This window comes from Neophocaena asiaeorientalis, unplaced genomic scaffold (genome assembly GCF_003031525.2).
Source record: "Neophocaena asiaeorientalis asiaeorientalis breed wild unplaced genomic scaffold, Neophocaena_asiaeorientalis_V1.1 scaffold152, whole genome shotgun sequence".
Lineage (NCBI taxonomy): Eukaryota > Metazoa > Chordata > Mammalia > Artiodactyla > Phocoenidae > Neophocaena > Neophocaena asiaeorientalis.
In genome coordinates this window covers 6,732,182-6,755,998 of record NW_020185338.1, presented here as the reverse complement: position 1 = coordinate 6,755,998, position 23,817 = coordinate 6,732,182, and positions in this window count along the sequence as shown.

Sequence of the window (23,817 nt, the reverse complement as noted above, 5' to 3'; positions counted from 1 at the left end):
GAGCAGAATCATATCATGTCCACACATATCTGAAAGACTAGCATTAAAAATAATTTCTCCTTAAGAACTGTCAAATACTGAGTTGTTCTTTGGGGCAGCAATAATTCAGAAACACTATTAGCATCTGATTTGAAATAATTATAATATTGCCTAAAACATTTCAGGTCTGAGAATGAATTCCCATCTCTGTTTTACCTGAATTCCTTTTATAAATGCTTTCCAGTTTGTACTGCTCTGTGTGCCATATCCCTGCAGGATATAGACAAAAGCCTGAGCGCCTTTCTCTACAACTCTGAGCTGCTGCTTTGTTCACACCCATTGACACTGGGCCACATTAGGGAAAACAATATGCAAGCCATCTGATTATTTTTGTTTGCTCCACTAGGAAATACAGCACTTTGCTTTCAAATGAACAAATTATTAATCAAGATGTGACACTACTTGTAAAAGTTTAGGGCTTTGGCTGACACTTAGCAGATTGAGAATTGGAATATGACACAGCGTAAGAAAGCTTGACTTGGAGGTCCTAGGGTTTCTGGTAAGTGACCAGGTTGAAAGCAGGACGAAGTGGTTGAGAAAGCTCAGAAGAAAACTGGGAGGAGTATTCAGCATAGCAGTTCTGGACCTGAGGGGTGTTTTTTGTTTGTTTGTTTGTTTGTTTTATTTTTATTTTTTAACAGACTGTTAAAGGGGAACATTTTTGAAGAAAGTTTCAATTAGCTTTTGCTAAAAAATGCTAAAATTTATATTTAAGGTGTACAAGAGAGCTATCAAATTTGTTAATAGTTTCAAAGTTATCAGGGAAATATTAGCCATGTGGAATGGGGGGGTGGATTACTTTATTTTAATGGTTGATAATGGTGTTGACAAAATATGGGAAGTTTTGTGAATGTAAAATCCAGTTACACAAGAAACATAATTTGTTTACTGTTTTTGGATCCATTTCCTAATTTTAAAAAAAACTGTTAATCCATTAAAAATTATCTTTTACTTGGCAATTGATAAATACATAAACCTTCTTAGGTTCTTTTTCTTGTCATTCACTAATAGTTTCATACTCCTGCGTTTAAAAATTTTTTTTCTTACATATACATGTATCTATTCTTTTTCAAATTCTTTTCCCATTTAGGTTATTACAGAATATTGCACAGGGTTCCCTGTGCTATACAGTAGGTCCTTGTTGGTTATCTATTTTAAATATAGCAGTGTGTACATGTCAATCCCAAATGTGTGTTGGAAGTGGGGACTGGAGGTGGGGGGGATGGAGTAAGTATGATGTCCATGGAGATTAGAATTATTATTTATTTCTTTAACTAAAAAAAGTCCCAATAATATTTTATCCTTAAAGAAAGGCAGAAATAGTATGGCTCAATTATGATTTTGGTGGAAAGGTTTTGGATCGTTATTTTAGAAGGCACACAAAAAAATCATCTAGGACTCTGTCTATATAAGCAATATTTTTTCACAATTCTATTTTTCAAAGTAAAAGACTCAGTATCCTTCAGGTACTATGAGATTCCCACAGGGGCTTCAGTGTTCCACTTTCTCATAAGGGTGAGCCTCTCAAAATGATTTTACAATGCTTTCAAGAGAAGGCTTTACACAGACCCTTGTAAGTGCTTTGTCTCTTGCTATTTGTATTGATCTGACCTGAGTTACCCAAGTCTTCACCCTTTTATTGCAGGGTATTGTGGAAGTCTCCAGAGGTGTGGCTTTTGTTGGGTTTAGGACATCATTCATACCAAAGCTTCCAAACATAGTTTCAGTGATCCTAAGGTTTTGTTCTACCGGCACGCATGAGGAGAAATGCTTGATTCACAGCCTCTGAAATCTGGAGGGCTCAGGGGAACAGAATGGTTCATGCCAGACCCTCTGGCCTGTAGCTGACCTTAGTTTAAGCAAACAAATTATGTATAACCCGTGGTATAATATTTGTGACTGGACAATGATGGGATGTTCTATACTCTTTTATTTAAGATTCCATATAATGTTAAAAGTTTTGGTAAGGAATCATAAAGTCACCCTTAATTGGAAATTCCTGAAAAGCTGAAGATTCCTAATATTTAGTCACAAACTAAATTTACCTGGATATTTTGTCATAATTGAAAGTACTGCACACACTGAATTCAGAGCCTTCCTAGTATGCTAGAGTAACTACAGATATAGACACACACACACACACACACACACACACACACAATTTTACATACAGTATCTACTTTTTTCTCTCTGGTCTTTTCTGTTCAACATCATATTTGTGAAAGTTATCCATATTACTACATGTAGTTTATTCTTTGTGCTATATACTATTCCATTTTGTGCAAATGTACCGAAATATACTTATCCCATCTACTATTGATGAATATTTGGGGAGTGTACAGTTGGCGCTGCTGGTGCATTTTTTTGGTGAGCATCTGTTCACATTTCTGTTGGGTGTCTCTTTAGGAATGGTGTTGCTGGGTTTTAGGATGAGCATATGTTCAGCATTGGTAGATCTTATATCAACAGCCCACTCAGACCAGGAAAACTTACATATTAGGTGGTGTAGTAGAATTCCCAGGTGTCTAAATTATTGCTGTTCAATCTCTTCACCGATTTAATAGATGCAAGCCATAATCCCAAAGATTACAGGAAAAAAAAAATGTTATCTCTCTGGGCTTTCCATTTCTGTGTCGTAGAGGGCTGAGACACAGAAGCCAATGGATTAATGCATTTATTTGAAGGTAATTAGACACTGATCTCACAGGTTTATGCAGGAATATTGCCAACTTTAGACCTTTCACCTTCCTTAACTAAGTTCATTTCTCTTTCTTTTTTCCAATTGCTGTAAAAATTCAAAATGTATGTAAATACAATTCATTGTAGAAAACCAGAAACTATAGATAAAATAAAAGAGAACATTTAAACACTGTGAATTTTCCAAATTACATGTTTAAGTAGCTATCTTGAAACCCTTAAATGGCCAAGAGATCTCCTTTGCCCCCAAATATACTCCTTATTCCTCAGCACAGATCATGACTAGATCTCTGCCTCAATGCTTTTCATTCCTGCCTTCATTCTCTGTGAACCACTTCTATGTCTAGGAATATACCGGGCTTTTCCCATTCTGAGTCTTGAACACCACCCTTTCCTGTTCCCTTCTTTTGAGGGAGTATCATTGTACAAGACAGAATAGAATCAGAGAGGTTAAGTGACAAGCAAATATCACACAGAAGAGCCAAGTTCAAACCCATGTCTCTCTCCTGTCATGCTGAGTTATTTAACCATTCCACTCTATTAGCCTTCCTTTTTCTGGTAAAGGTTTTCCAGGACTCCCAAAACTGAGTAAGAGACTTTTCCCTTTGTGTTCCAATAACCACCTGTGCACATACTAACATATTTCATTTGCTTGCTTAAGGTGTTACCTCAATGGATTTTAAGATACCTGAGGGTAAAGACTGTCTTCTTCACTATTATATCTAGACTAGCTCCAGGTAAGTCATTCATTGTCTCATTACCAATTTTTATTTTTTCTGTTATTTACTCTCTGAAATTACATCAAATATGTAAGGATCATTTGATGTGGCAGAAACTCCCTCATTATTAAACTACCTTAACTCCTGTCTGTCTATTGCTCCAAATCACTGGATAGTTTGGGAGGCAAAAATCTGTGGTCTCCAATGGAAGACAGAGCTTTAACAGGCCCCAGGGGATTGGGCAATTCCTGCATGTCATGGATGAAAGTGATGAAATAGCCATTTTTTGATGGCATTGGCATGGTGCAACTGATTTCCCTGTAGCCTGTTAGTGAGGCTACAAAAGCTTGATAAACAACAATAAATAAAAAGGAGTGGAACTATTATTTTAGGGAGGATGCTGAAATCATCTCTCCAAGTAAAGTATTACACAACTAGTAAGAGTATCTTTGGAATGTAAAGGAAGAATTACAAATACCTATTTGCAACAGTACAATATTATTCCATTACAATCATCTCTATTTTATAACAAGATTATTTATCCTCAAATTCACTTTCCAGCCAGTAAAGTAATGCCAAATTAATTTTAGTTTTTGGGGGGTTTTGGATGAAAAAAGAACAACAAAATAAAAATAATTCACCAAATTCATAATTGGTTGTCAAATTATTTTCTACCAACTATTTTCAGTTGAATTTTAACAAAAAATATTTTAAATAAGTTACTCTGTTATGTAAAGTATTTATAAATTCTATTTCTCATTGGACTAATAGTCTTTTCTCTTTCAGATTTTCAGTAATTCTAAATTAGCATGGAATCTAAATGTTTGGAGTTAATATCTATACATATTGACAAATTTGAATTTTCGTGATTCACTGAAGCACTTAACAATGAATGAGTATGTGTTAAGTGCTTGGTACTGTATTGAAATTTGCAAAGATAATATCCGATTTCTACACTCATGTGGTAGGTAAGAAAAAGATACTAACTAATTTACAAGACAGTAAGAGAGATTCATATTGAAGTATAAATACACTAACATTCAAATAATTATAAGGGATTGGAATAACAGAGAAGCCTTCACAAATGAGGTGGTGTTAGAGCTGAATTCTAAAGGAAGAATAACATTTTTCTGTATGATAATGTTTGGAAGAAAGTTTCAGGTCAAGGGTTAAGACATGGATTTCTGAAAGAGAATGCCTTATAGAGGGAACCAAATGTGGTTAATATAGCTGAAAATGAATGGGTGTTCAGTGACAGATGAGATTCAAACAGTAACTAGTGACCAGGCTATTAAGGGCCTTAAATGCCACACTGATGAATTTAAATTCTATGCAATAGACAAGGAGAAATGATGGATTTTTAAGTAGGGGTTATCAGTTGTGTTTTATATCATTTTCAGAAGGAAACGTAAAACTTTGGTTATTAAATGAAGACTGGCTTGTAGGAATGAGAAATAACACAAGGAGAAAAGTCAAGAGGCTAGTATGGTCCTTCAGATGAGTTATGATATGGGCGAGCCTTTCTGGAGGTAAGTAATATAATCACCACAAAAGTCCCACCAGAAGAGCTGCTATTCTCAGAGTTAGCCCAAAAATCTGAATCCTAAGGCAAAGAGTTGGATTTTTCTAGGAAACATATATTCCTGTCTTCATATTCCAGTATTGCTGGAGGACTTATACTGCACAGGCTCATGCCAGCACATAGGCCAACTAGACCGAGAATCTCTCCAACCACCAAGTACCTTAGACCCACAGTTCTCACATATTAGCAGGTATCAGAATCACCTAGAGGTGTCACTATAACACAGGTTGCTTGGCCACACCCCTAGAATTTCTGATTCAGTAGTTCTGGAGTGGAGTCTGGTAATGTGTCTCATTAACAAATACCCAGGTGATGCAGATGCTGTGAGTCTGGGGACCACACACTGAGAACCACTAGTAGACAAAATTGTGAAGAATGGGAAGTTATAAATTAAAGAAAAAAATCATATACTTTAACAAAAATGTAAGGATATGTTAGAAGAATATTTTTCGCAGACTTCTTAGTAGGAGAACCAAATGATGAAATAGCATAAACATCCAAAGCTAGATGCTTAATTCATGGAATAACATATCTATGGCTGAATAATATGCAGTCATCCAGAACGATGTTGTATAATAATATTTAAAGAAAGGGCAAACTGATAGAGTATTGAAACTGATTGAGTATAAACTAGAATTGAATTTTTACTTTTTGAAGTAAAAATTTTTCTCTGCTTGTACATGTGTACATATGGATACAAGTATAGAAAAAAAGACTAGAAAGATGTGTCCCTGATGTTAGCAGTGGTCATTTTTTTTTTTTTTTTTTTGCGGTACTTGGGCCTCTCACTGTTGAGGCCTCTCCCATTGCGGAGCACAGGCTCCGGACGCGCAGGCTCAGCGGCCATGGCTCACGGGCCCAGCCGCTCCGCGGCATGTGGGATCTTCCCGGACCGGGGCACGAACCCGTGTCCCCTGCATCGGCAGGCGGACTCTCAATCACTGCACCACCAGGGAAGCCCACAAAGGTATTTTTAATATTGATGCAGGTATGCATTTGCATTGATACAAAAGGAAGGAAATCAAAAGATAAACAACTAATGTCATAATCACTAACCCAGTGGGAAATAGAAAAAGTCATTCTGATTGATCAAATTTTGCCCCAAAGGAGTGACTATATAATAAGCTGTGCTCTTTGCCACTTTAGGGACACAGAAAGACCCAAGATGAAATGGAACCCATTTGAGTTGAACTGACCTTCCATCCAGGCATCAGAATGAAATTCCCAGGGTCGACCTTTGGAGAGACAATCATAACTAAATGCACACTAACGGTGAGTAGCTTAGGTTCACGTCCAGAGGAAATGGAAACACTCTAGGCAGGGAACAAAGCCACGTGAAATAAGAAACCAGTCTCCCTGAAGGAAAAGAGATAGAGGCATGGGGGAGAGAGAGGAAAGGGCAAGCCATGAAGTTCTGGGGGAGATTTAAGGTTCTTGTGGCACTTTAAATTATGCTAGCTTGACTTTCACACAAGATTGAATTTAGCTGCCAAAAATGAATCTACTCTTTCTTTCCTTTTTTTTTCTTTTTTTTCCAAAATAGTATTAAATTTATTTCAACAGGCCATCTGAGCTATTCAGTTTTGTTATGAGCTGATGAAAATCCATCATCAGCCAATGAGAAACCCTGCCTTTCCCTCACTCCAGTTTAAGGTCTGAGCACAAGCAGCCGCAGCATTCATGTCAAAAGTCAGGCACGTCGCAGGCAAGCCTTCCTCTACTAAGATTAAAATTTGGCCCCTGTTTCTACAGCCCAGAGCCACCCATCAGGAAACTTGCTCTCTTGTCACCTTTCCCAGGGAAGAGCCATTTATTCCATCAGAGAGGTGTGTTAAGGACCCTGAAGGCAGACACACTCTGGCTCTGATCTCATCTGTCCCCACAGACTAATGAGAACCAGACTTGATCTGAACTTGACCTAAAGGCCACAGGGAAGAGTGATGGCTGCCTGCGACTCATTCCCTGAACTGTGCCTTTCCTTGTATGCAATGGAGACTTCAGGAGGGATTATTCCCAAAAATCTACTTCTTCTGTGTCTCTGCCACTGTCACCATATGGCATTTGTAGTCTGCTCTACCAGAATCTATGACAAAATGCAGTGGTTGGTATTTACCTTGGGTGAGTTAAAATGTGGATAATCTATGCCCACTGTATCGAGTCTCTGGAGGGAGGACCAGACAATCTGGAGGTTGGAAAGACTCCTTGGATGATTCTGATGTAACTAAATTCTAAATAACACGGACAAAATGATAAAGAATCTGAGTGTGTTCTACAACTTGCTTGTTTTGTGAATTTGAGAAAATTACTCTCTCAGAACCTCTGCTTTCTCATCTATAAAACCATGATCATAATATCTGAATTCCTACAACAATTGTGGAATTCTACCGAAGCCCACAGTAAATCAATAAGCGTTAGTTATTATTATTTACCATGATGATAATAATAGTCTTATGTACATAGCGGCTTGGTGAAGAAATGATGGATTTTGGAATAAAACTGAATTCAAATTCAGTATCTGTGGCTTCCAAGAGATCAGGATTATTCCCTTTCAGAAAAATGTATAGGTTGAGTGCCTACTGTGTGTGTACCATTGTAACACCTGGGCAGATAGTGAAGAACGAGATAAATAAGTTGCTTTCTTACTTTCCTGGCATTTCCCGTCCAGGGAGGAAACAATAACAAAACATACATGAGAGACACACAGACACACACGCACAGATACTGAAAAGCCTACGAAGAAAATAAAGCAGATATTTGACTAGAAGTTTCTAAGGCTAGGTGGGAGATAACTTTGGATGAGGTAGCCCAGAACATTCCCTAAGGAGGCCGCATTTGATCAGATCTTGAATGATAAGGGAGAGATAGCCACGTGGAAGAAAGTTTTTGTACATGCACTCAAACACGGCTTACCACAAGTGACCTTAATCTTGGTCACTGGGTTAAGGTAATATTTGTCAGGTTTCTTCTGTGTAAAGTTACCATGTGCCCCCATTCATACTCTATTCTGTGGAAGTGAGTGACTAGTTTCAGGCCACATTCTTGCAGCGATATTATCCCAGAAGAAATCTCCTTCAAATGACAAATAGGCAAGAACAGTCCAACAAGAAAAGGGTTGGATGTAAGCCGGTAGAACAAAACTCCCATCCTGAATTACACTTTGGATGATCTTAAATTTATATAAGATAAGCATCTTGACTGCATTATCATCATAAAACCTCAGACAAGCTATTTCCTGATCTTATTGAGGCTTGCTAAAGTGGAAATCCTTGTCATTCTTAAAGGCTGCTTTATTTCTGCCCATCAATTCCTGTGAAATGAGATGTTTCTCTGACTCAGCACTTAGGACATAGTTGGGCAAACCACAGATATGGTCTCTGCCACAGGTGCATTGCTCTCAGACTAGACATCCAGCTGTCACCTGCCTGCATAGCAGAAACCAGGTGAGACAGGCACAGTCAAGAAACACTGAGTAAAATTCACACAAAGCAAAATCTAACTATGATTGTGCCTTTACCTGTTCTCTCATAGTCTCAACCCAGCCCTATAATTTTGGAAATCGAATTGCTTTTTCCCCTGACTATTGAATTATGTTTCAAAAGTGCTAGATTAATGGTTCTCAACTTTATTTCCTAGAGGACTAGTTAAAGCACAGGTGGCTGAGCCCCATTCCAGAACTTCTGATTCATGAGTTCTGGGGTTCAGTGCAAGAAATTACATTTCTAGCAAGTTCTCCACTGACGTTGGTGCTGCTGATTCGAGAATCACACTTTGATAACCACTGTCTTAGATAAATCATTTGTTTCTAAGTCTTTTTATTCAAAAAAAAAGAGAAGAAAACTCTGGTTTTGGTATTTTAATGAGTTTAAGTTTTCAAAGGTTATAGTTTTTAAGAAGATATATGTGACTGGATGCTGTTGGGGAACAGGGGTGGGGAAAAGGCAAGAGCCCGCTCTCAGTTTGGGACAACTCTCAGGGCTGACCGAGCATCTGAGTTCACTGGGAGCCTGGCTAGGGCCTAGGTTGTGATAGGGTTCAGGACAAACTAAAGTGTGACAGGAGTGATTGTGACCTCTGCCTGCTTCACCCTTCTCCCCCAAAACATGTCATAAACTCTTCTCTAAGAGGTACCCTCCCTATACCCAGAGGAAAGGAGCACCTTCATCTCCAAAGACAAAGGGACACCAAAAAGAATCTAAACAAACAGACCTTCTAAGTTTTCCCCAGTTTACCGCAATGACCACTACCCCTTATCCTATCCTATTCCTCCAAAATATGCACCCTTTGTGAAGCCTGGCATAAAAATACACAGGTCTGTCTCTTTGGGGTTTCACTTCCTAATGAAGGCTCCCGTGTCACATAAAACATGTATCAAACACGTTTCTGTGCTTTTCTCCTGTTAATCTGTCTCATTTTAATTTTCAGACCTGGCCGAGGACCCTCAGAGGATTGAGGGAAACTTTTTCCTTCTCAACGGTTGCAGATGCTTTGCAGTGCAAATGCTCTCTGCTCCATCCTGTTTCCTTCACTCTCCCAAATGTTTTGCTCTCCAGAGTATTCTCCAATGTGCTTTCTGCACAGAGATGTGTGCCTCAACCCAGGGATGAAAGCTGATCAACACTTGAATGGGTGGTGACAGTTTCACGTGTGATTGTTGGTTGGTGTTTAAGGTTGCACAAACAGATGCTGAATTCCTGCAACCCTGACAATTGGTTGTAATCAAGTTCTACATAAACTCACTTTCACAGATCATCCTAGTTTGGCTCCAAATAGACTAAAATCAAAATTCTTAGCTGGTGGTATTATTTTTATTCATATCTTCTGAAAAAAAATAAATAAATGTTGTATATTCCTATAAACTACTTCCCACCACTGCTGACTTTACTCTGTATAGAGATTGAGCAGTTTAATCATCTGCCTTAATTTAAAAAATGAAAGTTGATGAGAAATTTTAAATAACATATTAGGCATATTGATTGGTTTTTTAAAATATGAAAAGCATTTTCACATTCTAAACAACTCTTGGTGTGTAAATGCTCCCTAGCAAATATATTTGACTACTCATTTGGTTGAAGAATTTAGTTTGTGTTAATTGCATTCATATTTATCATTTGCCTTTCAAAGATATTTTTGTCTATTAAAAAGGCTGTTCTATATGCCAGCCACTGTGACCTGTGTGTGACCACAAATCTCTCCCTCGAAAAGCAGCTGACCTCTGCTATTCTTTCCTCTTTCTCATTTTTTCCCTGAAAGCAGGTGTTGCATCTGTCACTACTTGGCCACAGTGGACTGTGCTAATTAAAACTTATAAATTACGTCCATGTGGAATTGCCTCTCTCCTGTGAGGCCGTCCTATTTGTTTGTTATGCTACATGCGAGTAGGGTTAAAGAGGGCCACCACTTTTGCATAAACACAGACCTAAATGTTTGAAGGCCGGAGAGCATGTACTGCATTTCTTTGTATTCCCCACTGTGTTTTTCTGTAACGGGGGGTCCATGTGTACTTGTTGAATGATCTGAATCGTCAAGGGAAGGATTTTGTACACATCACATAGGGCAGTTTAGGGAGCAAAGGAGGTTAGCTGTAAGGCCACAGCAAACATGTAATCACTGATGGTTTGGGGAACAAAAATTTGATCTTACATTTTTCTCCATTGCCATAAAAGTTGTACTGCTGGTGATCCCTCCTTCAGCACTTTGCTTCAAGTTGGCTAACAGTGATCTGACTGAGGCAAGTACCCTACGTGCATGTTTAGTATTTGAGAACAAATTACTTCATTTCCTCTCCAAATGAACGTATTTGAAGCATAAAAATCCCAGTTCTTTAGCAAGGCATTGGTCATGGGGTGGTGTGCTTTGAGAGGTGGGGAATTAAGCTAGTTAATTGTCTTTCCTAATCTGTTCTGGCCAGCCAACCAATATATGGACTTATATATTTCAACCAAGTATTCATATCAACCTCTTGAATGTTATCTAATAGCAATCATTAGCAGCACTACAAATGATTAATTGAATCTTAAAGGCTGACATGGTCGAAAATGAGATAACCCTCTTATTAGTGCCCATAAGTATGATAAACCTGTTCTAGAACGAAGGAAACTTAGCTTTGTTCCCCAAATTGCTTTCAGTGTAACACTTGCTTAGAAAGAAGACAACAAAATGACAATGGGAGGTAAATATTGAATCTTTAAAAATCTTAACTTTTTATCATAAAATTTGTAATCGATTGCTAAAAATTTAGATCCCATGGCCTAAGACACACACTGGAAAAACAAAAACAGAAACGTAAGTACTACAGTTAGACTTTTGCTGTAACCAAAAGGAAAAAAAGTCTTGTACCGCTTGTACTAACTAAATCCAGGCAATAGTGAAGCAATAACTGGTCAAAATGTGAAGGTTCAAAGAGCCTGCTTGCTTCCATTTGGATTTAATTATAATTTATTTGAGAATCACCTCTTTTCCTGGCCTGATATTTTTCAATGCTTGTTGAATTAATCTTTTAAGAAAGGATTAACAGATGTCAATAGAAGTATTCAATCAAGGCTAATTTTGAAACACTATCTTTCATATTTGACAAGATTTGTATCAGTTGAAGTCATCTATCAAACCTTCAAATCTAGCAATAATAAGTTACAAAAGCCACCAATATAACCCACCTGATTTAGCAAATTCTTATTTATAATGCACTGCATTTTTAAAAGTTCATGCAGTGTAGTAGAGTGTGATCTGAGCTGGGCCAGGAACCAGCTACAGAAACAAAGGTGAATCACTCAAGCTCTCTAAGCCTATACAACTTCATTTCAAAATTGGGAAGAATAAGAGCTACTCTAAGTTCATCGTCTTGTTTTAAGAAATTAATAGAATAGAACTTTTGAAGTATTGGACACGATTTATGCAACTATACAAGTCTCTGATAATCTAATATCATAGTTTTCTATAACACTGTAAAACTAGAGAATTTTATCATCTACAAAACCACATGTTTTGTAAATTTTACTCTAAGACATTTCTTACATACATAAAATTTCCTTGCAGTTATACTTCTCTTTTTAAGCCTCAAGCATCCCTAATGTTCTTGACAAGTTAGTGGTAAATGAGGCAGTAAGGCTTGGTCTCCATGATAACTGAATAATTGAAATTGCCCTTATTGCAGAAATCACATAAAGCTTAGTGTTCTAAATATTGTAAGCATCCTGATGACTCTGAAAGTATAGTGTTGAATCTATCCACCCCACCAAATAAAATCGTCAACACATTGTTTTCCCAATAATCACATTCACACCAAAAGGCAAGTGTCCACAGAGCTTTATGTACTTTTTTGCAACTTCCTGTGAGTCTATGATTACTTCAAAATAGAAAGTTGAGAAATAAAGCAAAAACAAAAGCAAAAACTCAAGTGCCTAAAAGAGAGTACCATCCTGAAATAAAGATCAGTATAAACTAGTGAAAATTTTAAATTACTTAATATTTTAATGAGGTACGATTATATTGTTTTTTAGAATATTCACTAACTTGAAAAATGTCTTAAGTTGAAGACTTCTGGAACTTCTGAATTAGAATTGGATTCCAACTGGAATCCAAGAATGATGTCATGATTACCAGGTTATCAATTGATATTCCAGTAATGAGGCATCGAGTTAAGCCAATTTGTCCTATGGAATATAAGTAAACTTTTGAAAGGAGTTGTTCATATTTATCTTAGTTAGTTCTAAAAAATTTCATCTGAGTGAATCCTTGAGCTTTGGAGGCAAGGGAGAAAGAAGAACTCTTGCTACTCTTGTCCTTTCATCATTTTTTTTTTCTTCTAACCTTAATGTACCTATTCCTCTAGTTGTATCCTCTTGACTTTGATAGTGATGAGGGTGAAAGGTGGTTACTATCATCTTCATGATTAACTATGGTCTTTGCAATACTTGAGAATAGAATAAAGCCTTAGTATGTTGTTTTGGCAAAATTCCTAGTATAAAAGGGTACTAAATGTAACTTTTCGTATTTTTTTCAGAGTCTAGTCTGAAAAACAAAACACTAAATACCCAGTACTCACCCATTCCAAAGTATGCTGTTAGCTCACCTAGGCATAGGATTGAGTTATTACTGCTACTGTTGCTGTTGTTAAGCTTGAATGAAACCAGGGTATACCGTCACCCTATTAATAGATCACTAAAACCTGGTTTTGCAACCCTTTGTTCATCTTGCATGTTGAAAATATTATAAAGTGTGGCTAGAGCTGGAAAATCCAGAGAAATAACTACGCTGGAGCAATGGCAATCCATAAAGAGCAAGGCTAAGGGGCATGTTTTCCATGAACCAGATATAAGGCAGATGAAGGCAGATGTTGAACCCGACTCAGGGCTGCCAGAGGGGGGACACTTAAAGTTGGATAGCCAGGAAATGCCTGCCCGTACCAGAAGAACTCCCAGAGAATCTCTCTGGAGTTATTTCAGCAGCCCACAAAAATGGGTGTCAGTACACTGACACCATCAGTGCTGTATCTGTCATGTAAGACATTTTCTGCTCCTTCTCTCAACTATATTTATGCTCTGCATAACCCTATGGGACCCCAAAGGAGAGTTAGGGAGTGAATTAAGAGATGAAATGAGGGAAGAGTAAGGCAGCCAACCATGCATCTGCATGTGGTATAAATTTCCAAGGACGAAGCTGGTTTGGCCCAATGATAGGCATGCAGAAGGCACTCCACAGATTTGATTTGAAAGCATTCTCTCTTTGTTCATCCTTTTTATTTTATCTTATATCTGTGCTTTGCTTCTATGCAACTTTTTATCATTAATGCTATTTTTCTCATCCTTATCCATTTTTTACTTTAGCAGAGGGAAACACTTTAGTGGTATCATTGAGCCCTTATCGAGTATCAATACCTGCCCTTCTGACTATCTAAACTGGATGCAATTTCACATAAGGCCAGTAATCTCATGAGAAGACTGAGCTTCAAATGGAAGCACTGAATCAATAAGCTGAGAGTTGAGATGGAAGGTATCAAGAAAATGAAGGTTCCTGAAGCTGCAGACAGACCCGGCAGACTTGAAACCTGACTTTGCAATTTTGGATCTTATTATGAACAGCCTTTAGCATATTTTGGCCTCAGTTCCTGCCTCATATGCTGTTGTGAAACTTAAAGAGTTCATATAAATAAATAGCACAGTTACCGGTTTGGGAAGCCCTCTCTGCATCCCTGTCAGTCCAGTCTTCAGTCCATGTCTTCAGAACCCACATATTAATGGCATATTAAGGACAGAGAAGAGAAAATGTACATTCTGTAGGTAAATATTTATGAAACCAGACAGATACTGAAAGCTACTGGAGAAGTAAGAGATGATATTTCAGAAGAATCATGTCAACTTAAGGTCATACTATTCCATGGTACATGGACATGCTTCAGAAAAATTAGAAAAGAAACAAAAGTGTCTATAATAATCATTCTCTCTTTTTCCCCTTCCCTCACTTTAGGAAGGTACCAAGGTTTTTGTTTATTTGCTTTGTTTTGTTTTTGATTTTTAAATTCTTCCCCTGGGAAAAAAAATTTGACCAACAAATTCTCCAGAAGATATAATGATGATAGAATTCACAATATAATCTTGGCCAGAATATTAGAGTTTACTTTAAAAAATGACTTCTGAGATAAAAGTTTCAAGTTTTAATCGTGTAATTTGAGCCATTTGAAGGCAGCTGGGGTGGAGTTATAGAAGCAGGAGAGCTTTCCTTTCACCCTGAAGTCATTGGAATAGTAGTCACTTGCTTTGACCTCAGGTGAGGCTAGTCCCAAAAGACAAAAGACTTAGTATTCTAGTGTCAAACAGGCCTCCTCCGCTTAATAAATATGCACCTCAGTTAATCAGTCTAAATCTGCTTCCTCATCTGCAAATTCTCTGTTACCTTCCTCAAGGAAATAATGAATTAATAATAAAAGATCCTAGCCTGCTCCTAACACACAGTAAATTCTTGATAAAAATTAGCTTTTTCTCAAAAATATCAGCATTCAAAGGACCATGGGAAAAGTGACCCAAAGGAGATTAGAACTGAAGCTTTATGGGGAAAAGGGAAGGAGAGAGTTGAGACATGAGGCAGTCAGGAGAAGAAATCTAGAAGGTATGAAAGTGACCAGTGAAACACTGAGCTCCTTTACCTGATGTCTTCCACGTCACCCACTCCCTGACTGTGGCAGATGTAAGAGGACTTTTGCCTGGTTCAAATAATCTGTATCTATTTGCAAGATTAACTCTAGGGAAGATACAATGCCGTTTACCACCAGGAAAGGTGTACCCAGTGGAGTCCTCAGAAAACTGGGAGATCGCACAATAAAGTAAGTGCACCAAATGTTTTCCCATGACATCATAGGAAAGAATAATTGGGCATATGCTGTGGACAAGGTGGGTGAACTGAGGCTGCCAATGGATTCTCACAAATTTGGAGTGTACTTCATCTGGGCTCATAGATATTCCATGGATAAGCTCTTGATTGAAAGTTACTTTTCTAAAAAGAAAAATTGTTGTAAAAGATAAAAAAATGATTTACAAGACACGAAGGCAGGTAAGTAGATAGATTTGGAGATGGAAAGCCAGCAGGAGCTCAAACAGCACCCAAGGTGTCTCGACTTTCTCTCTGTCCACCTAATTCATTTTCCCTCCTCTGTCCTGATTTAGTTGATTTTCCTTCTCTTGGCAAATAAGATTGTCATCCCACAGCCCCTGGGTTCCTGTCTCCTGTGCTCAAGAGATAGGCTGCCTCTAAGTCTCGATTCCAGTTTCCCAGGAGAAAGACCAGGTGAGGCCCAATTTAAGTTTCACATCCACGCCTATCTCCAGATTCAGAAATATATGTGTTGCTCAGCTATGTTTGGTCCATATGATTCTTTGGATCACTTTCCATAAGTGCACAAAACATCTAAACTACCCTACCAAATGGCCTGTGATGCAGGATTGTCTTGTCAAACCCGTTCAGCCTTTTGTTTTTCTTCCATCTCAACAAATTTCTGTGCTGCAGTTATTATTTTTACATATTATTTAAGAGAATGATTAATTTAGAAAGCATGAAAAACATTTTCTTATTTTATTTCAACTTTAAATACTTTTATTGTAATCCATATGTAGGAATGAGCCACTTGATCACTTGATTTCCTGAACTAGAAGGCTCATTTTTTTTTTTTTATTTTAAGCTGCTTCAATCTGTATCCAAAAAGAATTGTAAGAAAGTCCACTTGTAAGAAAATGTTTTTTCCAAAACCACTTAAAATACTTGTGTGCTTTTACTAGCAGTGTTCATATTAAAGACAACCTCAGAGTCATTCACCTCACCCTGGTATTGTTCTGTAAATCCACACATAGCTATTACCTTTGGAAACCAAGACGTTGTCCTAGTGAATCAGCTTTGGTCTTTTATTTGAAATAACGCCATTGCATATGTCATTTCGGCTTTCATGTGGTTCTATGTGTGCCATTGTTGAAATACATTGACTTTCTTTGTTCTGCCAGTTGAGTTAGAAACTACCCAAGCAAAGATTGGACAAGAGTACCCAAGATGACTCATGTGTAGTGCAATGGTTTGAGATGGGGCAGTTTTTGTAACTTGTAAATGCCAAAGATATTTCCAGCCATGATGGATTCATTCAAAAAGAGCAGCGCATGTTATGTTCTAATGGTGACTTTTAGTGTATTAAATCTGCAACCTCAGTAATTTGAGGCCCTTCAGCCGCTGTGAGAAGCTAGAGAATCCTAGGGAGAGAACAGCATATGAATGAAGCAACATTTCAAAATATCTTCATGGACCTTCAACTATCATCACATTCTTCTTTACTTGATAACACTTGAGTCTTTTTGCTTTTCCTCTTCTGATTTTAGGTACTCTAAGTTGGTTTGTGTCTAAGGGACAGGAAGTCTGAAATTTTAAACCCCACCCGGTTCGCTGTCCTTTCCCTTTCTGTGATTGTGAGGGGAAGCCGCAAACTTCAGTAACACCATGTTTCAATTATTTTTATTTTAGACCACATGGGCAGAGGCTGTCCACCACTGTTTGACAGGATGTTGCTGTGTCTTCTTGGTAGGGGTCCACTGCCCTTCAAAGAGAGAGATTTGGATTCTTTTGACGCTTAAAAAAAATGTTAGCCACACACATAGACAATACCTCACAGGGATACATGTCTGACTGAGACCTTTTGAATGAGGCACACTTTCCAGTTATATTCTCTTGCTGAGGAGGGGAATATCTTACTTCATGTGAGTTCTAAGAGCTCAGCTTCCTAATATTATGAAAGCTATAGATCCACAGTCTCTTATACAATACTCCTGAGGTCAGAGGTTATTCGGAATTCAGAATTTCTCAGATTGTATGCACTTCATGTTACATAATAACCCAGGTAGATCTGGGCAAAACTAGAGTAAAGCACATTCAGAATTTCCCTCTAATGTGACTGAGGATAGCCAAAGATTTAAAATACTCTCACATAAATTCTAGTTGGGATTTCCATAAAATTAGTTCATTTCAGGGCAGATTTTTGCCTCCACTTAGATTATAAAAGCTTTTTGGATTTTAGAATTACCTATATTAATAGATTTCAGGCATATTATAGGTGCCCCCTAAATATAATAGTTATGGAAATGATTGACTAGTTAAATGAATGACTGACTAATTGGATAAATGAGTAAGTGAGAGAATGAATAGTCTTTATCTTATAAGGTAGAAAATAAAGAGGATAAAATATTTTATGATTTAATAGGATGTCTAAATGTGGAAATGAACTTTAAAGGGGAGGTTGTCCCAAGTGATGAGGTGACTTATTATCCTAGCTCATCACTGCACACAGCACTTGGGACCAGGGTACTCAGGCTTCATATTCAAAGCCTGAAAGCCATACATCCTCAGCTTGCTCCCATTTCCTAGCTTCCTAACCTTTCTCCTTAGACCTTTATGTAACTATCTACTACAGGTTATATTTTCACCCAGAAAAACATGCTATATAGGAAAATAGATGGTTGCGAGTACAGGCTTTTCTTCTACAGAAACAAATGTTGCTTATTTTGAAGAGATTTTGTCAGTATTTAGTCATTAAAAAAGGTCTCTTGGTATGTAAAATTTGTCACACCCCTTGCATTTCTTTCATTTAAAGAGTATTCTGCATATTTAAGGGGCTGTTATGCTTTGGAGATTTATTGTATTCTATGTTTGATACTATTAAGAAAAAAGAAGATGACTAGAAAACAAAAATACACTGGAACAAGTTACCTTCACCTTGAAGAATTCTTGTATGCCTTTAAACTGCCTTTCACCTGATTGCCTATGAATAGGGACTTCCCCTCTGCCTAGTCAGCAAGTGAGTTATTCCAGAGCTGCCATATTTCCAGATTTGCCAAGGACTGTCTTGGATTACACCTACTGTCTCAGCCTATTTATTCATAGTGTTCCCTCCCATTCTCAAAAAATCCTACTTTGGATGAAAAATTATATAATCACCTTAATTAATAAAAATTCTTGTAATTTTGATTAAAAATCTCATGTTTTCCCAGAAAATTCATTCCTTCTCTCAGCCTTACTATTCTATCACACAATGGACATTTTAGCTTTAAGTGACTGTATTAAACTCAGTTTTCTAAACAACACTTAGCTTTCTATGGAGAGGATTAGAAAGTCATTTTAATCCATTTTTAAAGTAGGTTGGCATCCCCCCCCCCCTCCCAGATCAGGGGGGAAAAGCCTCTTTCTTGACTCACAGGAGCTTTTAGAATATGTTTTTACCACGTACCAATGTCTTCACTAAAGCACCAACTTCCCCTTGGAAACAAAGCCATTGGAACTCCAATAAGTTCAATGTGACAGAGGCATTGCACACTCCTAAAATGTTTGCATTGCAAAACCACATGAAAAACATCTTCTTTCCCGCTAGCCAGCATGTTTCAGCATCCCCACAGTCTGCTGAGATTAATAGAGGGGTAAAAGTCATATGTTCAACACCGAGTCTATTTATTAAGGAGGGAGGTGAAGAGAAATAAGTGCTGGGAAGGAGCTGTTGAGAGACAGGATTGCTCTGTTGCTGATAAAACAGAGAAAAAAAATTTTTTTCACTAGGAAGAAAGCAAGGATTAGCTAAACAGATTGATGTTTCCACTGTTATCTACAGACTATACATATATGTTTATTAGCATGATAAATGAATAAAACATTCAACAGTGGGAGGGGTGTGGGCAGAGTAACAGTAGCACAGGTATTTCTTTCTTTCTAAAAAGAAAAATTATTTTGGCTTTCCACATGCCACTAGATGGCTTCAATCCCTGTATCCATATTTCATGATTAAAACTGGAAAATGGACCCACTGGCTAAACTTCCTGGCTCTCAGAAACACATCCATTTACTACTAAACAGATTAATTACCTTACCTGGAGTGGGAGACAGATAGATTTAACTATATGGATTTTACCATTAAAACCAACAGAATGAGGCTTTGTTCAAAAGAAGGGAGTTTCCTCAACATGAATATCTGTGTGGAATCATTCCAGACCTCAACACTCCATGTTTGAGTCTGGTAGGACTTGCAGACGAATATTGGCTGGTAAAAACTACTGTCCCATTAGCTTTAGTGGTACAAGAGCAGTACTATCCAAAATCCTCTTGACAGATCCTAAAACATATTCATGAATACCAGAACCAACAAGCACCCAAGGTAATGATCAAACAAACAAAACAAAATGGTAAAAAAAAAAAAGCAGCACTGCTCCAAAAGAGATGCATGCTTTCTCTTTGTTTTAAAATGAGACAAAAACCATGTCCCAACCATTCTAGTCTCCCAAGAATCTCATGCCTTTAGACCTGGCTCAGAAGACAGATTAGTGATATAACGACCATGCTTTACTAACTCAAAATTAGAAATACATTGTTTGTTAAAAATAAGTCGACAATCAGAATACGAAAACACAGGGCTATGCAAGAAAATTCCAGACATGTGATCTCAGATTGAGGTCTTTTTGTCCAAACACATCATTTTTTTAAAGGGGGGAAACTGAGATGACTCAAGCAGCTACGTATTGACTAGTCTGGAATCAGGAATCATGTTCCCCAGTTTACTGAGCCTTTCTCTCCTTTATCCTTCATTCAAAAAAAAAAAAAAAATGCCCTTTCTCTCCTTTTTCCTTCATAAAAAAAAAAAAAAAAAAAAAAATCCAAGTACCAATGCCATAAATATATCAAGTAATCAGAGCCATAAGGAGAAGAAAATAATGTTCACAGTCAGGAAAAATGCAAAGGTAGCTCCTGGCTGTAAATACAAGAGAGAAAAACTAGAATAGGATGATTTTCTCCTCAGACACAGCAGGAAAATTATCTAAGAGGAAGTCAAAACTATGCAAATGTGATTGGGTGCTGAATGCAAAGAACTTTGTTTGAAAGAGATTCTGAGCAGGAGCTGGTGGCTGGGGTCTTACTGAACTGCTTGGTAGGTTTCATGCAGCTAAGGGAAAAGACATTCTTAGTTCTTAGTGGATGACTACCAGTGAAGGTCAACAGATAGAAAGGTGTTTGTGCTTTTATGCTCACTTTTCCAATGCTTTTGCAGAAACTAAAAGCATCTCTATTGGGAAGACATCTTTTTGCTTTCCCTTTGCAGATTCTAGTGGAAAATCCTTGTTTTCCTTCACCCCTTTTTAGCCCCAGTATTTTCTGAATCCAAACATAATGTCTTCTTGTCATATTTCCCAAGGAGAGAGGCTCTGAATGAGGGTTTTCAGATGCCTTCAGGCTGGGGTTCAGTAATTTAGAATTATAGAAACTTTGAACTAGAGGGGCTGTTAGTTTAATGATTCTCCAGGGGGGTGATTTTGCCCCCCAGGGAACATTTAGCAAAGTCTGGGGGCATTTCTGAGTCACAATTTGGAGCCACAATTGAGTGGGAGTGGTAGTAACATCCAGTTTGTACAGTCCAGGGATGCTGCCAAACCTCCTGCAATGCACAGGGCAGCCTCTATAACAAAGATTTCCCCCCAACTGACAATAGTGTCTAGGTGGAGCCATGCTTCTGAATGATTTTGTTTTATAAATGAGTGTGTAGAAGTTCAGTGAGGTTAAGTCACACTCCATGATGTTGAACCCAATCCTATATCCCTTGTCTCTTGCCTCCCTTTCTAGTGCTCTTTTATTTAATAATTGGAACTGCTATTTGCTTTGTTCATTCTTGAGGGTGGTTCAGATATTCTATTTACAATCCTCAATATTTTTAAAAGGAATGAACTCCATTGTGTTCTCTCAATTTGTTAAGCATCTCTGAAAATGACTAATTTACCAGCTTTTTAAAAACATTTACGATAAATTAAAGGAATTGAGTTATACGCCATATCCTCAATGTTCTCTCAATTCATCTAATGAAGGTGAATACAGAAGGGATCATAGGCTAATTTATAGACCTGCTGCTAATGATATATTTCAAAAAATGTAAAGCAAACATCTCAAATTTAAGAAAGATGAATTGAGAAAGGAAAACAAACTCACCTTCTCAAAACATTAGGAGTATGGGATGTGATTCTCTGGAAGGTTTTCCTTAATGAAACTCACATAAATCACCATATCACTCTTCTTATCTCTTCTTTTTTGGCTTCCTGTGCAGGGGAGAGAAATGGACAACTAGTGGCCATGATGTGAACTTCTACACCCACTCTTCCTTGGCCTCATGGAGCCCAAAACTATGTAAATTAGTTGTTCAAAGTAGACTGTATCTCAACCAAATTGTACTATTGGACGTTTCAGAAGATTTTGGTCCCTGATTTGAATTTCCTGAGTTTTGGTGACCTTGTACTTTCTATTATATTAAAATTATATAGATGTAAGAGTCTCCCCTCCTATAGAGGCAGAAACAGCATGGATTCCACATGTTTGAACACATTCCCTCATTTCCTAGCCTCTCATGAGCCAGGGTCCAAGTTTCAACTTGTCAAATTAAGGAGAGAGAGCAGAATGTATTTCCTCTTCTTTTCTGAGAGTGGTTCCTGAATAATCTCTAGCCACTTATATTAAAAAAAATTAGTGACCTATATTTTAGCTGTATGTCAGCCTTTATATGAACATATTGATTATTCATCTATAACACATGTGTGCAATAAGTCTACATATTAGTCTCTCTCCCAATAAGTTACCTGTCCCTAATTATTTGCAAGCAGTTTTCTGCAGAAGTTAGTAACAACCTGGGCTTGAAATTTGCCATTGAAGTGGTGGGCTCTGTGGGACTAAGCCCTTTACCTGCGGGATCTGATACTCTCTCTGGATAGGTAGTTTCAGAGTCGAATTGAACTGAGTTGAATTCTCAGACACCCAGCTGAATAGCTCAGCTCTCATTCACACCAGTGCCTAACTCAAAATAGCACTCAGAAAATTATTCGTTAAATGAATGAATCTGAATCTGCCACTTAGTGTTGGGTCTTTAGAGCAGGAGTCCCCAACCCCTGGGTCATGGGCCAGTACCAGTCTGCAGCCTGTTAGGAACAGGGTCGCACAGTGGGAGGTGAACGGCGGGCATGGGAGCGAAGCTTCATCTGTATTTACAGCCACTCCCTACTGCTCGCATTACTGCCTGAACCATCGTCCCGCCCCCACCTGTCCGTGGAAAAATTGTCTTCCACGAAACTGGTTCCTGGTGCCAAAGCTGCTGGGGACCGCTGCCTTAGAGGACAAGACTGATGTTGGTTAACGTGTGATTCTTTCATTCCGAGCACAGTGTTCGGCAAATATTTGAAGCATAATTAAGTAGTGCCTGAAATGAATTATCCAATAGAAAAAACAAAATAATTCTTCTGACCTTCCGGCTTCCAGTATAAAACCTTGCCTCACGTGGAAAAAATCATTGAGAAAATGTATACAAAATTAAAAGCATTAACAATGATAGATTTAATTTTTACCGTTTTGTTTCCAAAATGTTACATGGTACCTCAGTTCAAACATTCCCTTTGGAAAGTCATCCCTGGCCACTTCCTAGCCCTTTCCTTCATCTTACCAAACATGCAGTGTGATCATTAAGCTCATGGAGCCTAGGGTTAGGCTGCCTTGGACCAAGTCCTAGCTCTCTGCCCCTTACGAATTGTCATCAGATACAACACGATTCCTCTTGTGTGTAGGTTCTTTATCATCAACTGGAGATAATGTGTGTTCCCACCACAGGCATTCATTGTAAATATTAAAGGACTTAACATAGCTAAAGCACACAGAATAAATGTGACACAATAACTGCTATATACATTAGCAATAATTCCCAAAGCATTCTGAACAATTTTCCCAGATGTATAAACAGGTAATTACAAGACATTCCCACATTTAGACTGTAAAACTCCATGACGATTATTTGATTAAGGATTCTTTCTCTTTTTACTCCAGCATCTTGCCCAAAGTCTAAAATATTGCATCTTTCATACAAAACAACATTCATTGAGCTCCTATGTGCCAGCTGTATTCTACATGTTTAAAAAAAAAAAAAAAAACAGTGAAAAAATACATGCCCTTGTGAAGTTCACAATAAATGGAAGAGACGGAAAAGTAAATGGACCAAAATAATGAGATGGAACAAATGTAAATGAAAAGTGTAAAATGAAAATATAAAAGAAAATGAACATGGTACTTTGGGAGCAACAGGTTAAAAAACTAGTTCACTTTGTTGGTGTGTGTTGGTGGCTATGCCTATGGGACGGTGAGGGTAAGGGTGCAGGTGTGGATAGGTGGGGAGGAGGTGGGTGAGGCACAGTTTTTGCAAAGGAGGAAGCAGCTGAATTGAATCCTTAAGAATTAGGAGGAGAGGGCTTCCCTGGT